Source organism: Pinus tabuliformis, chromosome 7 (assembly GCF_031772625.1).
Source record: "Pinus tabuliformis cultivar Carrire ecotype Pingquan chromosome 7, CPIR1, whole genome shotgun sequence".
In the NCBI taxonomy this organism is placed as follows: domain Eukaryota; kingdom Viridiplantae; phylum Streptophyta; class Pinopsida; order Pinales; family Pinaceae; genus Pinus; species Pinus tabuliformis.
In genome coordinates this window covers 1,272,172,639-1,272,193,275 of record NC_142293.1, presented here as the reverse complement: position 1 = coordinate 1,272,193,275, position 20,637 = coordinate 1,272,172,639, and the positions used below count along the sequence as shown (strand labels likewise).

General features: G+C 36.8%; 1 pseudogene; it reads left to right on the top strand.

Annotated features, from left to right (window-relative positions):
• Positions 1–1,455: 1,455 nt before the first annotated feature.
• On the top strand, positions 1,456–3,189 carry LOC149252093 (cytochrome P450 750A1 pseudogene; annotated as a pseudogene).
• The last annotated feature ends 17,448 nt before the right edge of the window (positions 3,190–20,637 follow it).

Genomic DNA, 20,637 nt, shown 5'->3' with positions numbered 1-20,637 from the left:
CATCAAAATTGAAATTTTACTCATCTCGGTCAAAATATAATAATAAAAATAAATATATATCTATAAAAAACATCTAAATAATATGGACTCATAAAAAATATACATGTTAAGAAATTGGATCCCTCATTCATATTTAAGATGGATCTACGCGGGTTTTAGTAAAAGGATCTTATTGTGAAGGTTACCATAATTTTCTTCATCCTTGTCCTCTTCCTCCGAATGTTGTCATCATCATGTCATCATTGTGAATATCAATTAAATTTTCACTGATATATCAAAATGATGACATCATCATTATCACCATCACTATCGTCATTGGAGTCATTGTTATCACTATCATTAATAACATCAACAACAATAACAACATTATTATATTAATATATTTTTAAAAATATTAAATATTTTACCATCATATAACATACTAATAGAATATTAAAATTTAATACAAATCTTTTATCTCATCACATTTTCATTAGTATTATCATTATCATTAATATTTTTTATTAACATGTTATCATCATTATTCTTATTTATCTCAAAACGTTTTCATTAATATTATCATCATCATTAATATTTTTTATTAAAATGGTGTCGTCATTAAATATTAATACAAACCTTTTATCTCATCACATTTTCATTAATATTATCATTATCATTAATATTTTTTATTAAGATGTTATCATCATTATTCTTATTTATCTAGTAACATTTTTATTAATATTATCATCATTAATATTTTTTATTAAAAGGGTGTCATCATTATTCTTGTTGTCTTTTTCTTCATCATGGTCATCCTAATTAAAAAAATTATTTTTATTTTATCATAAGAAACACATCAGATATTAAAAACACATTAGATTACTTATTACAAAATACTACATTAAAATAATACTACGTTTTTTCAAACAATTAAATTAAATTGTAATAATTAATATATTTATGATTTGTTTTAACCAAAAAAATTATTGAAAATTATTTAATATTGTTTAAAAACGTATTAAACATTTTATCCAGCCAAAATATTTTAAAGGGATAATAAACTTCTTAGAAGAATCCAAATAAAAAAGAAGCTATTTTAACAAAATTATATTATTAAAAATCGAATATTATTTAAAAGATGATAATTATTTTTTATATAACGAATATCTATTAAAGGAATATTAAACGTCATATTAGAATTCAATTAGCGCTCCTCTTTTAAGACGGTGTGCGCTTCCTATCGTGGAATATTACAAGAGGATGAAATCGTTATTCTTCGGTGTGCGCTTCCTATCGTGCAATATTACGAGAGGATGAAATAGTTATTTTTTTATTATATCATATTTTTATTATGATAAATGATGTGTGCTGTATTTTTATATTTAAAGGGAAAGCTGACTCACACTGACCCACTGAACCAGGAGACGGCTTTAAAAACCAGAGCACCTTCCTTTCCAAACATAGAGTGAGTTCGATATGGCTTCTCATAATTTGCCCCTCTCTCTAGCTTTGCCGGCAACGTTACGAGTAGTTCATGAAGAGGCTGCCACAGTAGCTATTCTTTGTATATTCTCGTTTTTCTTCTTCATTTGGTTGTTGCACAAGGGAAGGATTAGTGGCACATTGCCACCAGGCCCTCCTGCATGGCCCATCATAGGAAACCTCCACCAAATGAGACTCCCCGCTCATCGCTTTTTGAAAGGCCTTGCTGACAAATATGGTCCCATTTTTTTTCTCCGCTTGGGCTCCGTCCCTGCAGTCGTAGTTTCTTCTTCTGAGCTAGCCAAACAGTTTCTCAAAACTCATGATTTGATCTTTGCCAGCCGACCTCTAACAGCCGCTGGGAGATTAATGTTCTTCAACTCTAAAGATGTGGCATTCTCTCCGTATGGAGATCACTGGAAGAAAATGAGAAAAATATGCGTATCACAACTCCTAACTGCCGAAAGAATCGAGTCCTTCAGGGGCGTCCGAGAGGAAGAGGTATCTGCCGTGATCCATTCAATCTGGGAGGAGAGTGAGAGAGGAACAATGAGCGTGAATGTGAGCAAGGCCATCACTACTGTCAACTCCAATATAATCTGGCGGATACTGACTGGGAGGAAATTTAGTGACGATGATTTGGGTGGCGATTTCAAAGGGTTTAAGGATCTGCTGGTAGAGATGACAGCTGCGATGGGAGAGTTCAACATTGGAGACTTCATTCCGTATTTGGATTGCCTTGATTTGCAAGGTATCAATCGACGCCTCAAGAAGCTCCATAGAACATTCGACGGATTCGCCGAGAAAATGATAGATGGGCACGTTAATCATTTCCTGGCCTCCTCCTCCAATGGCCAGAAAGAGGCAGACGCAGAGCCTAATGGTCATGACTTCGTTGATGTGCTGCTCCGCATGGCGGAGACCGACGGCAATATTACACGGGAAACCATGAAGGCCCTTGTGCTCGTATTTATCTTTGGATTCTGCCCTTTTAGTATTATTTATCATCCTATTTCTTGAATTTCAGTCAATCATCATCTCTATGGATTAATTAGATTTGTACTCGCATGTGTATGTGTGCAGGACATGTTCACGGCCGGGCAGGTTCCTACGTCAACTACGTTAGAATGGGCAATGAGTGAGCTGCTCAGACATCCCCATGCAATGAAGAGATTGCAGGAAGAAATCGAATCAGTGGTTGGCCAATATGGTAAAGTAAAGGAGTCGGATTTGGCAAGCATGAAATTCCTCCACTGTGTAGTGAAAGAGACTCTCCGATTACACCCACCGGGGCCTCTAGCTGTTCCTCACGAATCTGTAGAGGCTGTGACGGTTGGAGGATACTACATACCCAAGAAAACGACGCTAATGGTAAATTTGTGGGGTATAGGGAGGGATCCCAATGTGTGGGGCAAATATGCTTCCAAATTCAAGCCGGAGCGATTCATGGAAAACGAAAATTTCAGTTTAACAGATCCATCAGACATCAGCATGATACCGTTTGGGGCGGGCAGGAGAGGATGCCCGGGGATTTCCATGGCTGTTACTATTATTGAACTTGTATTGGCTCAGTTGTTCCACACGTTCGACTGGAGAGTTGAGGGCGGTCCGTCCCAGCTGGATATGACGGAAACGTGCGGGCTGACGGTTGCCAGACAAGTTCCGCTCTCTGCTTACCCAACGTTTAGTGCCACAAGACAAGGCACTGATTCTCCTTATTTGCGGTAATTTCACATGATATTGCTTATGATTTGAGTCGTTGTCTCTCTGATTTTCTACATCTAATTATGAATGGATTATTATAAGTATGAATAAATATCAGATTGTCCTTGTAATCTTGAGGAGTAATTTAAATATACAACTCGACAATATACTTTATATATAGGGGAGAGATTCCTAATGTTGTGCAGGGACCAGTGGTTGATATAATACTGGTCCCACCAAACCACCAGTGATTAAGACTTTTGAAACCAAAATTTAAACAGAAATAAATAACATTATGTATAAATAAGTTTTAAATTATGTCCAAAAATCACCCATATATTGACTGGGCCCACAACTGTCCATAAATAGTATTTAACTATTTAATATTGCAAAACATATTGACCCAAGTAGAAAACAGCTAGAGCCATAAAAGCTTCCAAACTGGTTTATTCCAGAAGTACAAAAGAGCAGTCACTTCAACCCCCACTCATCAGAACTGCAACTTTGCATCCCAAATAAATATGCCTACCTGCACATAACAAAAGGAATGTATGTCAGCCATAACTGCTGTGTTGTTCAACAACTAAACACCCTATGTTCAATAAATGACACCCAACCCAATAACAATTAAATCCAATTTGTTCAATAAATGACACCCAACCCAATAACAATTAAATCCACTTTGTTCAATAAATGACACCCAGACCCAATAACTGCAATAAATGACACCCAACTCACTCTATTTCTCATTAAAACAGATCAAAGCACATGGATCAACAAATAAACAATTCCCAAGCATTAGATCACAGCAAATTAAATCCATACCACACATTCAAAATGAAGCCATTGCAATCCATGTGCATCCATGTCCACCAATTAAAATCAAGTCCCCAAAACTATAAAAGAAGTCCACCCACTGTTGAAGTTGCATCTTATGCTTTCAAACTATTCAGCAAACTTCAAGACAACATCACAAAATAGTAGCCAATATATTCAAGTCAGTTATATGAATTACAACTCATTCTTCTTACAGTTCTGTTTTCATTGTTTTCATTTATCAGATATATGAATTACAACTCATTCTTCTTACAGTTCTGTTTTCATTGTTTTCATTTATCAGATTTCTTACATTACAGTTCTTTCCATTCATTTATCAGATTTCTTACATTACAGTTCTGTCCATAGGGTCGTGACAGTTAACCTATACAGTTACAGTTAACCTTTTTTATACAGAGTTTATGTATGTGTTCTAGCTTATAGAGTTAAGCTATCGAATACAGTCGTATCCATCTAATCAATGTCACAGGTTGCTTACCTTACAGGAATTGAAGGTTAGCTTACACGAATTATTCGATCATCAACTTCATAGGGATTACAACTTACATATCACAAATGTTACATATGTCCAAATGTTACATATGTCGTGCTAGTACTATAGTCATAGCTTGTTTACCTAATAGGAATTGAACCTTGAACCTTAGCTTACAGGAATTGAGCGATAGCTTGTTTACCTAACAAGAATTGAACCTTGAACCTTAGCTTACAGGAATTGAGCGATTATTATGGCTTGGGTTCTATGGTTCCTCCATAAGAACACTGAACGCCTAGCTTCGCAGAGCAGCTCTTCCCCCAGCCCACAGCATAGTGTGGAATCTGGATCGTTTCATCGAGCACCATTTCTTTTAGATATAAAGGTGTTCTGACTCTATTGGATCAAGTCATAATCTACGCCTTTTACTAGTATACTACTATGGGGAGAGACTAAGCTCTATTTCAGAGATTGGACTCTCTTACTGTGATTAGCCCCTACTAGTAAGAAGCTGTTCCCGAGCCAGGTTCCCTGGATCCACTCCTAGTCGGGCCTAAATGAATGAATGAAGAAGGGGGCGGGCAGCACTCTAAAGAAAGAAGCCTTTGCCCGTTGGACAGCTACCGAACTGACTTGCTTGACTTACTTTACTGGTCGACAACTATATTATTATAAGACCTCCTGTCAGAAAGAAGGAAAGGTTATTGTAAAAGAAAGAATGCCAGCCGATGTCAAACTGTACTCCTAGTGTGAACCATCCGATTTTGGGCAATTCAGAAGTGACAAGATCCGAGTGAACATGGATGAGTTAAAACATAGAACAAAAACGAATTGTAACTTTAATGACTCTGATAAACTTAGTAATTTTTCACATATTTTTCACATATTTTCAGAAGCATGAAGCTATTGAGAAAGCAAACATTTTGATATTGAGTCGAAAGACTGCAAATAAGTGAATTTATACTACTGATGAATGGACCATAGAACTGGGGAATGGTTTCTTAGAATTGAAGCCCGAGCAGATGACCATTTCTCTTTATTGGATTAGATGACTGTAAGATTTTAGATAATGAGAAAACACAATTATAAGTAACATAGCAGATGACAGTCTTATTGGCCTTCATATCTTTTCACCTCGTTGAGCTCGAGACCTTAGGGTATGGAGAGCCCGAGCCATACGGAGTTGTAAAAGTTGGACCAAAGGAATGGGGATTTACATAATTCAGCACTGTAAATTAAGTCACAGATAATGGAGAGAAATCTTGGAGCAGAGATTGTTCTTCACAATATTCAAAATAAGTAAATAAATTATATGAAAAAATATAAAAAATAAATGACTGCAATGAAACTCAATTAAACTGAAGTAAAACCAATTGTCTATGACACCTGGGAGACCATAGAATCATAATGTAACAAGCTCTGTATCCAAAATGTTTTGTCCTTACTGAAAAAATGAAAAATGTGGGTAACATAATTTTCAATTGGTAATAGAATTTGATCATGGGTAAACAAGTAGAAGGAATCAAAGACCAAGATTTTTTAATTCCAAAAATGTAGAGCAAATTAGGAATAGCATTAAATATCCTCAAATTGTTAGCAACTATAGAATAATATTTGTTCTGAAATATTTCATCTCTTATCAAATTGAAATTCAACACACAATCTCAGTGAAATATTCATGGCCAAAAAAGTTACAAATTCGATCCTTGTTAAATATCAAAAAACTGAGTCTTTCTTTGACAACTGAAAACAAATGCTCTATCAGGACAAAATCAACAAATTGAGTCTTTCTTTGACAACGTTGAAAAAAAATGCTTTGTTAGGACAAATTGTTGCATGAATCTGTGACCTAAAGGCCTAAGCTCATTGTGTCCATGGGAAAATTTGCACTTCAACCCATTTGAATAGGTTCCCTTTTTCTCATAATGCATGGACAACTTGATTTTATAATTATTTACCTCGTCATAAATGTTGGAACTTATTGCATTGCCATAAATTGTTTCTAGTTTCTGACCAAAAATAGAAAATACTTGCTGACCCTTTTGAAGTTCTTCTTCTGAGTGAGCAAACTGACAATCAGTTCCCCACCCACACTTCTTTTTAGCCTAATAAAAATGGAAAATAACATATTTGTATGGAGGAAGTGTAACTATTTTAGTAGCACGTATCTCCTTCACATTTGATAATTTCCTGTAACAAGCTCTGTATCCAAAATGTTTTGATAATTTCCTGTAATAGAGGAAAAGTAATTTTTGCAGAAGTAATAAAGCATAATTTAACATATATTCTAATGTCTAAATGCATGCAATAATTTTACAGGTTGTTGCATCTATGGCAAAAGGAAGTTACTCTGCTCGTACAAGGAGAAGTGGCAGGAGAGTGACAAGGGGTGCGCAGCTGCGATGCACATCGTCTGATGATGACAGGCCCGCTGATGTCGATGCCAGCAATGCACCAGGGAACATTGTTGAAGATGACCATGTGACAGCCGCTGATGTTAACACACCATCAGCCACAGAACCACCATCAACAACAGTCCAAGGGGCAAGCTCAACTAAAAAGATCAGTGTTATAAGAGGATGGACAAAAGAACAAATGTTAGTTGCAATTGACGACATAGAGTTTAATGGATACTCAGTTCGGGCATCTGCAAAAAAACATGGTATTCCTACCTCGTTAATACATTATTGGATAAATGGACTGACTCATACAAAACGTAGAGGGCCTCTTACAGTTATGACTGAGGATGAGGAGGCCGAGGTGGTTGAGTGGTGTAAAGAGATGGCCCAACTGGGACATGGGCTAGAGTTGATACAACTCAAATCAACAGTTGCTCAAATCTGTCAAGGGAGGCCAAACCCATTCAAAGATGGGTTTCCTGGTAAATCATGGTGGTTTGGGTTTAAAAAAAGGCATCCAGAACTTGTATTGCGTACTGCTGAGGGCCTTGACAGAGACAGAGCATTAAATTTGCGCCCTGCAGTTGTGCAAAAATTCTATGACACACTTTCTAGTGCTTATGATAAACATTCTTATGGAGCAGACCATATATGGAACTGTGATGAAACAGGTTTACAGGCAGGGAGGAATTGTGGCATGCGGGTAATTGCCAAGAGAGGGAGCCGAAATGTGCCAAAGATTTTGCCCAAGAGCAGGGAGTGGATAACTATTTTATGTTGTGTTAATGCAATTGGTACTTCAATCCCAGGATTTTATCTATTCAAAGGTAAAAATCAACTGAAAAACTATATACAGAACTGTGAACCAGGCGCATCCATGGCTGCACATCCCCATGCATGGATGACTAAAGAACTGTTTCTAAGTTGGCTTTTTCACTTTGCTGCATCGGTACCAGGTGGCGTCTCGCCTAATAACAGACACCTTTTGATATTAGATGGCCATGGGAGCCACATGGCTGTACAAACAATTGAGGAAGCAAACAATTTAGGCATCGACCTGTTGACATTGCCCACTCATACCACTCATAGGCTGCAACCCCTTGATGTTAGTGTGTTTGGCCCTTTCAAGAACTATTTCAGGTCGGAGCGTGCTGCATGGATGGCAAAGAATCCAGGGGTTGAGGTGAAAAGGTTTGAGCTAGCAGAGCTTGCAAGTAAAGCTTTTAAAAGGGCTTTGACACCATCAAATATCAAGGTTGGCTTTAGGAGGACAGGAATCTGGCCACTGAACTATGATGCTATTATGCATGATACTGGTTGTAGCCAAGCGTTTCATGTGGATGGTCAGGAAGAAGGGAATGTCCAAACATGTGTTGAAGTGCAAGAAGTAGATGACCAAGATGCTATTGTTGCAGCTGGTAATATGATTTCCCTGTCTCAAGGACAGTTATATGCTGAAGATGATGAAACTGTATGTGAAACACAATATAACAATGAACAAATTCCTAGTAACATGGAGATTGTTCCACCAACTCAAGAACATCAAATTCCTGTCGCTGATATTGCTAATGATATTGTTGAACATGCAGTTGACAATGACCAATTGACATTGCCAAGCCAAGTAACCCCACCTTCATGGCTAGCAGAAGCAATGATCAATTTGAATGCACATAGTGTCTCAGCAACCAATGAAGAAAGCATGAACATGCCCTCACAACCAGCAGAATTGAACAGTGAAATTGTTCATTTTTTTGTGGACAATAGATCAATGGAAGAAGATGAAGGACATAATGAGGCATCAAATGAAGATAATGATATGGTTCAATCAGTTCCAATAGATACTGAAAGGGAAGTACCAAGCAATGACATGCAGGTGGAAGGGGTGGAGAAGACACTTGGACGGTTCCTAAAGCTACCAGTAGAGAGAGTATCAATGAGAAAAACGCAAGGTGCACCGGGTAGTCTTCGTCTGGGCCGAAGCTCACAGCTACTCACCTCAGAGGACTATATAAACCTATTAGTTGAGTCAGAAAAAAAGAAACTTGAAATGCAAGAATTAAAACAGAAAAGGAAGGATATGGTCAAGGAGAAGAAGGCAGCAAGGATTGTTGCAGCACAACAGCGAGCAGAAGAAAGGATTGAAAGAGATAAAGCAAGGCAAGTTAAGGACCAACAAAAGCAAATGGCAAGACAAGAAAAGGAAAAACGAAGGGCACAACAAATGCTTGAAAAGGAACAAGGGATGATCAACGATACAAGAATAGCTGATGAAACTAGGATTATTTCAAACTCATTGGACTCCATTGCAGATAATACACCATTATTCCAAGATCTCATAAACATTCAAGTGCCCCACTATCAAACCGAGGGTTTACCCACTTGCCTTGTTCCTACCAAAGCTGGTGTCAATTCTCTGTATGCTCATTACACACCTCCACTTAATGCAGGGGTCAGTAGTGCAAATGTGAGGTATGGGTACTCAATACCTCCATGGTTGGAAGCTGCAAATTGGAATCAATCATATGGCAACAATCAACCATTTCCTAATCAGCCCTTGACTGGTAGGCCAACCTACCTGGCTCAAGAAGGTAACTCGTGGAGTTTTGGCACTCAAGATTCTCAAGGCCATAAAGAATAGGGGTGTCATATGTTTTCGGTTCTAACCACATTATGATGTGGATTTTGGATGGATTGTATCTTTTTCTTGGCACAGCAACATTTTGGCTTACAACCTAGTAGTGATTTCTTGTGGCAACCTAACTGTGTGTTGATAAGAAATTTTCAATGGAATATGTCTTTCTGTAAAATATTAATTATGATAAAACTATTTCTATAAGTTATTCTGTGTGCACTGTACAAAGCTCTAAACTCACTTATGGCTCCAATAAGTGGACCGTTATAATGTGATGACAGTGCTGGGCAACTTTACAATCACTTAACACTGAATAGAAGTCTACACTCACAATTAGAAACACCTCCTGCTCGCTTCTAATGTACGAGGCACTAGTAGTAAGGAACTCTATACTTAGCATGTTATTGATTGAATTAGAATGAATAAGAACTTTACATTGCTGGAAACTAGAAATACAATAAAGAACATAGTTATGATTTTTATCAATCACCTAGGGGAGGGTCGCCAATACATGTGTGCCCTCCCCGCCACGTCAGTTTACCACGCGTCAACCCACATGGCTCCGGTACGACACCTGTCCACCGTGGAGTATGCCCAACTTATAGAGAGCATGTGTTTTTATATGTGTCAGTAAAAATGATGGAAGTATCTAAATTAATCAAATCAGTTGATGAACAACTATGAGAATCATATTGTTCCATCTTGTTACATCAGCTTTCCAAAAGATAGAGAAATTTGGGTGCACAGTAACCTAATCAGCTATATGACGAATTGTGGCTTAGTCATTAATTCTTTTCTAAGCACCTATTCACCTTTTTCATTTTCCTTCATGAGTAGATCAATTGTTTGACAATATGAGTGATTCACATATGACAATTGTTTGGTTAACTAATGAATCGTTATAATTGACGCAAAGTTACAACAACCTTCTTAGAGGGGGAAAAAAGAATTGGAGTAAAAATGGAAAATTAAAAATAGCTAAATTATTATAAAAACTAAATAAAAATAAAATTACAATAATTTATAAATCTACAAAATATAAACCAGTGTAGACCCATCTTAAGATGGGATCTTTTAAGCATCAAGAGAATCATGTCTCTGTTTCTTTAGATCCCTTTTTACACTTATGAGTTCTGGAGTTAATATTGATCTATAACAGTGTATTACGGTACAGAAAAATTATGAATTGCCTCTAATACATGTAAGAAGGAAATTCCAAAGTAGTAGGTATACAAAAATCCCACAAAATTGCTTCAGAGCTCAAAATCTACAGCATGTTAAGCTTTCCTGTAATTTAAACTTCCCTGCACAAAACTAGGCATTGCAAAAATAAGCGAGATTCAAAGGAAATTAGTGTACCGAAAGGAAATCCAGGGTAACTGCAATTGTGGGTCTTGTCATCAACGCTGGAGATAAATAAAGTTTAAAATTTGAATGAACCTTAGGAAAGATCAACAATCAGGCAGAAGCACATGCCATTCTTAAAGGGATTGAATTGGCTCTTGATAAGAGTGTTCACAGTATCTAATGCATGGAAACTAAGCAACAATAATTATGTTTTTTGGAATAGAGATTATACCGACTCCATAAATTTAAAATTTCAGTAGGTCATGTGCTATATACAGGTCAAGGAGGGTTTTGATTCAATATTCTTTTCACATATTACAAGAAATTTACATTCAGAGGTACACAATCTAGACAATTCAATAGCTACAATGGACACCAGCACCCTACAAATATATCACTATTATCAACACATTCTCCTCTCCTGATAGCTCTGCACTCCTTATATCCCTGTTCCCCAAGCAACTAGGAAGAAAAGTTTCAAAAGTGCATAGAAATCTGTTTGCAGAATCAAATATTCCAACTTAGCACAATTCCTACACATCCCTTGGAAGTACAAAGGTTGTCTCCAACACAAATGGCAGACCACCAAAGAAATGGACTCTCCTATAATTGTGATGAAAAATATGCTCCAGGTCATAGGTGTAAAAAACAGAAATTGTTCCAAATTGATATGCCCACTCAAGACCTGACCGAAGACATAACTACTCAGAGACACTGGAGTTACAGGTTGAAAACACCAACACTCCGACTCAAGCAGATATCGAACCTATTTCTTCATGAAGAACGGTCAATCTCTCTGCATGCATTATCGGGCATTTCAACTCTAACAAAACCCTGACAAGGATTTAATCCTATAAAGTTTGCTAGTAAAAGCTGAGCGATATTAAAAGGAAATAAAAGAGTAGAAGTTTTGTTCATAAAACAGTAAACCCTACCCATTTCTTAACTTATAAACTCATCAATTGTAAAAACAAAATAACCTTCAAATAGAGATGCACCGTCACAAGTGAAAACGATCTCAAAAACTTAGCACTATGCAAGGTTTTACAGCATAAGGAAATCATAATATTCTACAATGAGTAAATCAAGAATAGTAGCATTCAAACAGTATCCAGAGAAGTCAATTTAAATAATAGAGAATGCAACTTGTGTGTAAAATTCGGAATAAGACTTTCATAGAAGGAAACAAGCTAACAGTTATGACTTCAAGAAACCAACAATAAATTAACAGTATAAATGTGATTAAGGTCGTAAAATGTCCACGGCTTCCATACAAATGTCCATACAAATGTCCACGGCTTCCATACAACACTGTAGCCCAAGTCAATTTAAATAATAGAGAATGCAACTTGTGTGTAAAATTCGGAATAAGACTTTCATAGAAGGAAACAAGATAACAGTTATGACTTCAAGAAACCATAAATAAATTAACAGTATAACTATGATTAAGGTCGTAAAATGTCCACGGCTTCCATACAAAGTCCATACAAATGTCCACGGCTTCCATACAACACTGTAGCCCAAAGAGCAACCTGAGTAGCAAGTCTGCGAAGAAGCTTCGTAAGGGTTTAGTGAGGCTTTAGAAGAGCCTTCCCCTCCGAGCAGTCGAATATAAAACAAACAATAGCACGAAGCAGAGCACTCAGAACTCTATGAAAGAAAAGAGAAACCCTCATATGCCAAATGAAAAAGATACAATAGCAGGGACAATAAAAATGCAGCGTTTTTATCTATAAAGAAAACACAGTAACAAGGCAATTGAGAGCAGCTACAGAGAGTTTCGAAAGTTGGTCTGGGCTCATTTCTGCGATGTTCCATTTTCCCTTTGTCTTTCTGCTCGGGGCTGGCTATGCAAGTCAGGGGAGAGCAGCTACAGAGCGTTTTGAGGGCTAAAACAGGCTAAAACAGCAAAAACAGAATGCCATAGAATGCCTAAAACCCTAAACCCTAAAACAGCAAAAATGCCATAGAATGCCTAAAACCCTAAACCCTAAAAAAATTGCTCAAAATACTGCCATAAAATGCCATAGAAAGTTCACAAAATATCCTGTTAGAGATGCTTGTGTTGAAAAACACAGAGTAAAGCTGGTAGGATTAAAAATCCTACTGGTTACAGGCCATGGATGGTCGCCGACCTCCCCCACCTTCCCCACAGCTCGCCAGACCTTCTCCACACCTGCAACACCTGCAACAGGAAGAAAAAAGCCATTAGAAGCCATTAGAGATCACAAAAACAGCAGAGCTAAACCCTAAAAATGCTATGTTACCTCAAGCTCAGTAGAATGGCGACCGACTCCTCCCCAAACAACAAAATCGACGAATAAGACCACCACCAGAGAAATGCTAAACAACCGGCATTCCATGTTAAACAGCTTGCATTCCAGAACGACCAAGAAATCCAGGCGGAAAAGCACAAGAAAAGCAGAACCGCTGTCCCAGCCAGAAACCCAGAAACTCCATCAAACCTTCGCACCAGCACACGAATAAACGACTCTGCGCGCAACAATACAAACCTTGTCAACCGAAAACAGCATTCCCCCAACACACGTTCTAACCACCATGCGCGCAGGTTATAGGGTCGTCCCGCGCCATCTTCGGCGGGGGGCTTCGCCCAACTATCGGCCCCGAGCAGAAAGACAAAGGGAAAATGGAACATCGTTGAAATGAGCCCAGACCAACCTAGTAAATGGCGCGAAGGAGGTGTTTTAATGTTCGAGGTGATAGCCCACACGGCCAGCTCCACGGTGGACAGGTGTCGTACCGGAGCCATGTGGGTTGACGCATGGTATTATGACGTGGCGGGGAGGGCGCACATGTATTGGCGACCCTCCCCTATTGTATGGCATTATCAAGGTCTACGGTACATGTTTTGTTATATTTATTAAATAGGTATAGATTGAAATTTTTAATCCATAACTTTTGGCTATATGAAATTTACAATGAATATTATGAGAAACTAAATTTCTTTACATCAATATTCTTTTATATTTTATTGTTTTTCAAAAGTCGTACTTAACTTAATTTTATGATTTAGTATAAATAAATTTACTCCAATTATAATTAAGTTAATTAAAGTTTATAGCGAATTCTATTACTTAAAATTGGATATCACCAATCTACATCCATTTTAACCACAGATCTATCAAATTTTGAGAGCGATTAAATCTCGAGGTGCAAAACATTTTTTTAATTCAAAATTCAAGAAAAAGTTTGCACCTCGAGCAATTCTATCTCTTTTTGAACTTGATATACCCAGAGTTAAGATAGATCTAGGCTGGTTCAAGTCGTGTGTGGACATAGAAAATTTGTTGAACTTGGAATTATTTTAATCATTTTAATTATGCTAACTATGTCTTAGATAAATATGAGTATTTTAATTTTAATTTTTTTTAGTTACCTCAATTTGTTGAGATGAGAGAGATTGTTAATCATTAGAATGCTGAAATACAAATTTTAAATACAATGTGACAATGTAATAGTGTTGAATGATAAAAAAAGTGGATAATAATAATGTAGTCAAGTACAAATAGTCTTTGTTGTTAGCAATCTCAAATTATTTTATTCAGTTGTTTTTATTGTCACACTTGTTAGTTTTGCAATATTTTCATATCAATCATATCGAAATGGCGTTGAAAGTGTACATCATTGAAATCTTTAACTCGAGTTATTGTAGTAAACTTCTTGGTCTCCAATACTAAGAGTAGCTTTCCCAAAAGTCAATCATTGTGACTGATGGAGTGTTAAACCCCAAGTAAGCTTAAATAGTAGTTGTGTTCTATTATCTTGTTTGAATGCGAAGTGACTAACAATGTTGAATGATAGAAAATGGGAATAATAAGAATATAGTCAATTACAAATAGTTTATAGATTTAAGAAGCAAACATTTTATTTAAGATGAAAAATCAAGTATTTTATCTATGGTGGAATTATTATAACACATAAATCAATGTACATTGTTAATAATATTTTTGTACTTACACTGAAATCAATGATTATTTTTAAATTAATGTATATTGTTCATCTAGTTATATTAAATATGAAATCGACATCTACACTAAAATCAATGCATTTAGTGCACACAATCAAATAGGATTGGAAATTGGCATATACACTGAAATCAATGCATTTAGTGCAAGCAATCAAATAAGACTGGAAATCAACATCTACATTGAATCAATGCATTTATTCCAATCAATCAAATACGATTAGGAATCATCATCTACATTGAAATCAATGCATATATTTCAATGAAAAACCAAAATATTCATGACTTTTTAAATCAAACTTATTTCCCCTTTTCTAAAAGCCTCACTTATTCTTCCTCTATTGTTAATAATGCTCAACATTATATAATACTATGTAATATTTTTATTTGTTTGTATGTGTATGTTTCTTCTTCTTCTCTACCCCTCCCCCTTCTCTCTCTCCATCTTTCCCCTCCATCTATATCTATATTTTCATACATATATGTTTCTTTGTTTCACTATCCCACCCCCCCCACCCCCAAATACACATGCTCTCTCTCTCCATATTTCTATATCTCTCCCTCATTGCCTCTCATTTATAATCTCTTCTCCCTCCTCTCCCCCCTCCATTTATATATCTATCTCCCTATGTCTCTCCTTTGTCTCTCTATCTCGCCCCTAAAACTTAAACACACTCTCTCCATATCAATGTATCTCTCTCCCCCTCTTTCTCCCTCTCTCTCTCTTTCTCTCTTCCCTCCCACTCTCCTCTCCCTCTATCTCTTCCTCTACACTCCCACTCCCCTCTCTCCCTTACTCTCTCTCCATGCCCCCTTGTCACTCCCTCTCTCTCTCTCTCTCTCTCCACTTTTATCTCTATATTGTCCTTCCTCATGTATCCCTATCTCTCCCACTCAAAATCCATATCTCCCTCCCTTGCTCTCTCCTTCTCTACCTCAAGTCCTCTCTCTCCCTTTCTCTTCCACCTCCTAGCATCTCTCCCCTCATCTCACTCTCTTTCTCTCTCGCCATGTTTGTCATTGTCTCCATCCCTCTCTCCTTCTCTCCCCACTCTCTCCATATTCCTTTTTTGTCTCTCCATCTCACCCTCTCTCTCTCTCTCTCTCTCTCTCTCTCTCTCTCTCTCTCTCTCTCTCTCTCTCTCTCTCGCCCCCTCTCTCTCTCTCCATTTTTTCTCTCTTTGTCTTTCTTCTTCGCTTCCTCTCTCTCCCCCTCCAACTCCATCTCTCTCTCCCTCCCTCTCTCCTCTCTCTAAAGTCCTTTATCTCTTCCTTCCTCTCTCTGCCTCTCTCTCTTTCTAACTTTGCCACTATCTCCTTCCCTCCCTCCCTCCTTCTCTCTGTCCCCCTCTCCCCCCCTCAATATTTCTGCATCCCTCTATTTCTCTCTTCCCATTCTATCACTCTCTCTCTCTCTCTCTTATAATTCTCTCTTTATTCCCTACTCATCTCCTCTCCCACACTCTCTCTCCACCTTTCCCTTCTCACTCCCTCCGTGTTTTTATCACTATCCCAATATTTCTTTGTTCTTACCTCCCATATATATTCGAAGTTAACACATATTCATCTGTAAACTTCCATGACTATTTCATTAGATAATTCATCACAACAAATTGGATAAAATCATACTTAGAAATCCAAAATATACAATATTACAGTTTTATATCTCTTTACATATGTATATTAATACTAATAGTGTTTTTATGCAAATTAAAATTACGCAGAAAATAAAGAATGACAAAAAAAAAGCTCACAAACACATTTAGAACACGATATGTCATATGTAGAGATTCAAGAAACTAATAATACACACTCAGATTCACAAAATAAATATCGGACATATATAGAGCAGACATGGCGGAAAAGGCCCTAGCCTTACAACATTCCTCACATTCTCATTAGTAATCAATGCAATCCAATGTACAAATAATGATAATAGTACAAATAAACACATGAGGAAGTTGGTCTCAAGATAGTACGTCTATCTTGGACACTATGGTTAAGAAAATATCTCAACAACACACTAATCTAGGAGCCTAACTAGTTGGAGAGAATCTCTCAATGAACTAAGCCTAAACTGACTCCTAACCATGAGGAACAACCTCAATCTAGAAAGGTAGGATTAAATCCTAACTTTCATGGTTTTAATTAATTTAATTATTTGGACTTAGAATTGTTTTTAATGTGAGAGTGAGGCTAACATTCCCCCCCCAATGATAAGTCCAAATTAAGAACCAGGAACCATCTTCCAAGTTCTCATGCTAAAACTATTGATCCTAAAAAAAAAAATTCATGAAAAACCGCCAAAGCTTGACGCTGAAAAAACTCAAATCTGAGGAGAACATGAATCAGCTGCATGTCTGATTCATCTTTCAATGTCGCTTGACAACTCCATCACATTCCAAGATGCAAAAGTATCCAATTGTCCTTTGCTTGAAACTAGCATCTTATGACCACTGACAAAATGTGATGAACTCCCACTGGCATATCTGCTGATGAGGATCTCCCACTGGCTGAAAAGAAACTCACTGTTGCTTTTGCTGTGTTTGAAAACTACTCATTGTTGACTTTGTTATCGACTTCCCACTGGGGAGTTTGTTGATGCTCACTCGCCGATGAAAATGCCCATTCGCTTCTTCATTGATGTTGTCGAGACTTTCAGTCTGACAGCCACTGTCAATTTCATTAACAATTTCCCCCCTTTGTCAGCTGAAAAGAGAGACAATCTTCTTCAAATTATTTTTGAATTCTAAACTACCCCCTTCAAGGTTAGGAGTGTTTCACTGGTGTACTCCCCCGTTCAGCTGCACAAGAGTACCATCTTCATTTTTACTCTTGGCTGCAATATGTGTGAGTGAATTCGATTGTAAAACTAATACAATCTTCTGACCGTGGATGACCATTCCGAGGGATCAATCCATGAATAATCTATCTTCAATCTGGTCGATTGTTGTTTTTTTCTGCATTGTGCTGATGAATGATTTGACCTGCCACAATGATGACAAGGATGAAGATCAAAACATTGATCTTCCAAATGATGGGTTCTTTAACAATGAAGGCAGTTTGGTTTGACTGCAACTTCAGTTTGCGTGTATTTTTGTTTGTCTGCAACTGTCTCATGGCTTATTTATGTTATTGGATCAAGAAATCCTGCACTGATGAACTTGATCGACTTAGAATAATCGGGGATATGTAAGTTGTTTTCATCTTTTTCATATCCTAATCCTCATCGATTTTTATTAATTTGAAGTTCTTCCCATGGCTTGATGATTCGTTTGGAAGAAATTTGAACTAGATCAGGTACCACTTCAACACTTGAAGTTGGTTGGATCAGTGGCTTGGAATCAACATCTTTATCTTCATATGTACGGATGAAAGACTTGGAAACATCACCCTTTTGTTGCAACTCATCTCTTTGAAGTTGTGACTCAAGTTGAAGAAACTCAATCATTTCATGTGCATGTTGAAGATGCATTTGAATATTAGCAAGATTTGTTTTGTTGATGTTCACCATGTCACCACCTGATAATAAAATCAAATTGTTAAGAATTTGGGACAGTTGAATGTGTGTCGGCATGTTAGCTTGCTCACATTCAATTCAGACTCACTTGTACTGTTGCTTATTGTTGATGTGTTAAACACTTTCTAGAGTTTTATAACTTGGTTGCTTGAACTCTTGATTTCACTCTCGCTTAATGACGATTACTTTGCTTCAATGCTTCACTCACACTTTGTGAATGCTTCAATCAACTTCACACTAGCTCGTTTCTTATAGATGTCGTGCCTTGAACTTTCACACTTGATTTTGACACACTCGCTTACTTGGTTGTTTGAATGACGCACCTGCTTGCTTGGTTGTTTGAATGACACACTAGCTTGCTTTGATTGGTTGAATGAGACACTCACTTTCTTTGATTGTTTGAATGATGATTAATTTCTAGATGGCTTGCTTGAACTTGCTTGATTGATTACTAACATTTTGTGCTTTCTTAAATGTACTCACTGAATGTGAAGATTATTAAAAAGGAAGGGTGTCGAACACTATCGAAAATGCACCCAAGAGACAAATGACAAGTTCAATCTTGATGACTCAGTTGAAGACTTACTTGACTTAATGTATTCACCTTAAAAATTCAAATTAGGGTGTCAGTTACAACCAACAATTCACCAGTACAATTCAGTTAAAAATGTTTATCTGCAAGTGATACAAAAAGTGTTGATGATGTTGATGCCGTGTTGGTTTGAAATGCTTGATTTTTTTAGTGTCCTTAACTTGATTGCTCTAATTACATGATGTGAAATGTGCTTTCTTGGAATATCATCTTATCAATTTGATGATGTGACGCTTTGTGCTTGTGTAGGAGCTTGATTAAGAATTCTTATACTTAAGCTTACTTATGTGCATGTAGTTGTTTAAGCAAAATACAAAGAGAATATTTTGATAATCTGAACACAAGTCATGCACACGCATTCATTACACATGGTGTACCAAAGATCCCCTTATTCAATTTTGGGCGGATCTAGGACACAAGCACCACAAAAATTATGATTTTATTAATTATTGGAGTACATAATTCTTCAATGTCACAAACTTTGTCGTGGAAGCTTCTCAATGAGAATGTAACACTTGCAAACTTTGGAAGCAAATTGTCTTCAAAAACTACCTGCATTGACTCAATCGCTCTCAAATTAAAATATTACTTTAAATTACAATAATGAATGTCACTCAAAGAAATTCATTTGTTGCTCCAAATTTACAAAATATGCACCTTATGACTCCACAAAATCACTTATTACTCCATTACATAAAGACTTAGAAATACTCTTTATCTCTCCAAAATATTAAAACATACCCTTATTACTCCAAAAACATCACTTTAGAACCCTCACATACCCACCTCCTCTTCTCTATAAATGTTTTACTTTTTTTTCTTTTTCTTTTTTAAGGTAAAACCATTGAATATAAAAATTTTGTTTTAACCATTAAAAAAGTATTCCCATATGTTTCTTATAACTAAAATTCATGGGCATCAACATTATTTATGATGCACGCAAGAAAAACTTCATCCTCGAATTATAAATACAATTAAAGAGAATTTAATGATACTTTTTTTTTTGGCATGCGGCCACGCATTGTAATTTCATGCTCTTCTTCAAAATAATGTAATGAGAGTCCTTATCCAGTAAATTCGGGATCAGTTGATGAAAACGCTTCCTAGACTTGGACAAGAATTTTGTTGGATCTCCACCACCTCATGTGGATGCCATTGCAAAGCCAGATTTTCAGCCTTAAAAAATTCAACTAGTGGTTTTTACCTTTATGAGAACCTGAAACTCTCATTTAAACATGCAGGGATCATTTGGAGCTTATGCTTCAACAAACTAATATGCTCATCCAATCAACCACATTTCTGTAATCCAGACAGAGAATTTTAGGGAGCAGAGAATATACTATATAGTAATTACGATTATATGATTTGTATGAGATTATACCCAAAAGACATCAATGAGCACATTATCAAGAATTGATGTGCTAAATGTGAACAAAGGCCTATTCTGTTGCTTCATGACCATGACCATGACCATGACATTAATAGCTTCTTCTCCACAAGCTGTATCCCTAATTTTTAATTACCTTGATCTGAAGGCTCTACCATAATAGTGTGGCACTCGAGAAAACTGGGGGAATGTTACCAGATGAGTTTCGTGATTTACCTTCCTTGAAACATTTTGAGCTAACTAGATGCTGCAAATTGCTGGTCCTTAGCAAACTGCATTCTGCATAATTCTAGTGCCTCAA